The following is a 3,766-nucleotide window of genomic DNA, read 5'->3' as shown; positions in this document are numbered from 1 at the left end:
ATGCTGCAATGGCAAAGTAGAGTCGTTGTGACAGAGGCTGTATGTGGCCCTCAAAGCCTCAAATATTTAATTCTGGTCTTTTAAGAAAAAATTTGCTGACCCCTGGCCTAGAAGATCCAAGACCCTTTCCAATGTGGACATCTGTAGGCTCTATATTTTGTTATGAAAGATGAGTAGAAATTCACTGGGCACACTGAAGAGGATTCCAGGCAAAGGAAATCCAGCCATTAGTCTCTTATCTCTAGAGCCCTCTCCAAGCACAAAGGTTGATGAATTCTTTGTGGTCCATGCTGATTTGGATTCAATCCACTAAAGCTACTACCAACATGCTTTGTGTTTTCATGGCCTCCTTCAATGGGATGTTCCAACATGCTTTGTGTTTTCATGGCCTCCTTCAATGGGATGTTCTATCTTTTCCTCCCTGAAGTCAATAGATAAGACAAGAGGGCTCCCACCTCTCAGAGTAGTCTCTGGAAAAGCTGAAGAAGGGAAAGCTTAAGGAGGACTAGGGCTGTCCCATTAGTTAAGAACTTCATGTCCTGGAGGTGCACAAGCAGAGGGCTCTGCTGGGAAAGGTCATCCAGACCTCAGCTCTTGGATTTCATGATTTCTCAAACACTGCACTAACTCAAGTCCATAGTGTCCTAGCACTCTATGTGTTCAGCAGCCCCCTTGGTGGCTCCTACTGCAGGCCTGGCACCCACTAAAATCTATCCTTCAATAACAGCTAGAGAAATACATTTCAAATCTGATCTCATCACTTCCAAGATTAAACCCCTTCAAAGGCTACACATCACATCCAGAATTATATCCAAATCTTATCTTAGCTTGGTGTTTTCTCATCCCTGGTCCAGCTGAACTCTCCAACTTTATCTCCTGTACATTACGGACCACTCCCCCACCCCACTTCCCTGCTCCAAACATATCCAACTGCTTCTCAGTCTTCAAACACACTGTATCCAACTGCTACTGCTACCTAGTGTCTAAAAATGGTGACCAGGTGTCCCTCTCGTTTCTTTCCTCAGACCATTACCTCTGCCAGGTAAGCACTACCCTCTCCTTGTCCACAGGCAAACTCCTATATGTTCTTTATAAAGCCTTTCCAACATTTCCTTGTTTCAGATTAGTTTCTCTTTATTCTGTCTCTATTATGTACATCTTGATTACATCCTTATTTGTAACTTACCTCATTGTACTAGAATGTGAGCTATTTGAAGAACTATATCCCCCAGTGGACTGAGTTCTTGGAGGGAACAAACACTAACTAATTCATCTTTGTAAGTTCAGTCCAGGCTCTGTCCATAATAGGTGTGTCCAATAAATGTTCCATGAATGAATGAATGGGATTTAACAAAATCAAGACTGCTAGGAGGTCAAGCTGATCAAACTCTCTTGAGAATATTATAGCTATATCTTAGGTAGATTCTGAGGATCCTTCATTTTCCCATCAAGAGCAGATTTAAGTTGCTTTCAGGCCCTTTTCCTTCTTTTAATCAATTCCCTGCATCTTTCCCACTACTTATTTCATGAATCCTGAGGTGGGATGTGCAATCGAAAGACAAGATCAGTGGAGTCCAGTAGAACTGATTATAGACTGCCCGCTGGTCCTACACATGATCTTGAACAGGTATCTTAACGTGTATGATCTGAAGCTTCCTGAGTAGTAAAATAGAGACAGTCAATCTACCCGACAAAGCTACAGTGGGATCTAAAGAGTTTGCATACAGTTGAACACCAAGTTCAGGCTCATGGGGGCCGCTTAGGAAATATAAGTTCCCTTCATTTAGATTCCTGAAGGGAATGTACACCATAGACTCTAGCAATGTGTCTATTGCTTGAATTTGATGCCTGGGACATACATAGGGCCATTTGGCATCTCTGAGGTACCCCAGCAATAGAAAATCATAATAAAGGGGATAACGAAAACAGCAACGTGTTTACAGATCTTTTGGTTTACAAACCACTTCTGTAATTTTTTATTCTCATGAAAAGCATTGGAAGCATAAATTAGTGTTCCCAATTCCATATAACTCTGAGGCCTTGACAGGTTAGGGGCTTGTCCGGGGTTACCCAGGGAGTGAGCTGCTGAGCCAGAAATTAGGCCCCAGGTCTCTTGCCTTGAGTGGTGACTTTCAAGGGTTTTCCAAGGTCTGGGGATCCAGTTCCCTCTTCTGTTTCTCTCTCCATGCTTCTCCCTCTCAACACACACAGTGGAAAGAGTATAGAATCTCAGGTCTGAAATCCAAAATAAATCACCTTTATTATTATTATCTCCTTCTCTACAACTCTCCAGCTGAATGACAATATTGAACAAGACTCCTTAGGTTGTAAGTGATGTAAAACAGTATACACACTGAAGTGATATGATGAATTAATGATAATATAAGCTCTTTCTATCCTGTGAATGAAAAGGTATAGGCTCTTCAGGATGGCTAGAGCTAGGCCTAAATAAGGCCATTAGGTCTTAATCTTCCCCCCTATCAATTCTCTTTTCCTTTCTCTTGACTTCATTTCAGATAGGCTCTCCCCTCGTGGTGGTCCCAAGCAGGCCCAGACCTACACAGCCTAGTCCTCACAGTTTCAGGTCACGGTAGAGTAACAGGGCTTCTGCAGTCTTTTCTAACAAAGCCACAGCACTGAGTGGCATTGCTCTGGTTGGGTCTGGAGTCTATACATGAAGAAATGACAGTGGTCAGGGAGCTAAAATACACCCACAGCCAAACCAAGGTCATATGTCCACCACAGCAACTAGAGGGAGAAGCAACCCCACCCCAACCTCATGAACTAAGAACGGAAAATGATTGATTTCCCAAAAAGAAAATCTGGCTGTTGATACCACAAAAGGGGAGGAATGGATGCCAGACAGACCGAAGCAACAGATGTCTTCCACAGTGGCTTCAATTTCTATGTCTATGAAACATGAAAATTACGATATTAAAAATACCTACCTGTCAGAAATGTATCAAACTGGAAACAGAAATAAAAAGTATTTCACAACTCCCATTATTGCTAATGTACGCCCTGTAGCTCTCACCCTCTTAAAGGCCTCTGCTTTCTGAATCCATTTCCACTGCCTCCATTCAGGTTCAAGACACAATTGCTCACCTGCACTGTTGCAATCGCATCTTAACTGAGCTTTCTGCTTTCACGGCTCTCTTTTCTGATGGCACCTATTCAGTGCCCTACAGCCAGATTAATCTTCCATTTCAGCAGAGTTCAGGGAGCAACAGAACCTAGTGGTGTTTGGCTTGGCTTGGATTCAACTAATGAATTTAAAGGCCATCTGAGCTGGATTATTCATCAGCTCCTTCTCAACTCTCCCACGGTGAGTCCATTCCCACATCCTCCTTTTTAACATCCAGCCATCTGAGCTGCTTACATATTTTTTTTTTCCTCATGAAATCTCAGAGGGAGAAAAACATAACCAACCCTAGAATTTGGAACCTTCACTTTATTATCTCATAAAACATCATATTCACATAATAATTTCAATCCAGAGAGAGAATTTGCCATGTGAGATCTGAGATGCATACAAATTGCCTTTCTAAACCTCTGGCTACAATAAGCAAACTTCAGAAGCCAACAGTTTACTTGATAAATATCTAATAAAGCTTAAATAATGATTGAAAGCAGACAAATGGGAGTGTAGAATGGCAAGATATGTTACGATAATAAATCACAGGGAAGGCAAGGGCCTAGCAACTCACGGTAAAGCCGATTCCAAGAAGTAGAATTGAGAAGCAGAAGCAGGAAGTTGAGTACTAGA

General features: G+C 42.1%; 1 long non-coding RNA gene across 1 annotated transcript; it reads right to left on the bottom strand.

Moving 5' to 3' along the window:
* Positions 1–1,946: 1,946 nt before the first annotated feature.
* On the bottom strand, positions 1,947–3,390 carry LOC131275665 (uncharacterized). Its single transcript, XR_009183135.1, has 2 exons — positions 3,106–3,390; positions 1,947–2,235 (listed from the first exon to the last, which is right to left on the bottom strand). It is a non-coding gene; the product is annotated as an uncharacterized lncRNA (long non-coding RNA).
* Positions 3,391–3,766: the final 376 nt, after the last annotated feature.

Source organism: Dasypus novemcinctus, chromosome 23 (genome assembly GCF_030445035.2).
Source record: "Dasypus novemcinctus isolate mDasNov1 chromosome 23, mDasNov1.1.hap2, whole genome shotgun sequence".
Lineage (NCBI taxonomy): Eukaryota > Metazoa > Chordata > Mammalia > Cingulata > Dasypodidae > Dasypus > Dasypus novemcinctus.
Note: the sequence above shows the minus strand (reverse complement) of the source record. Positions and strands in the feature narration are given on the sequence as shown.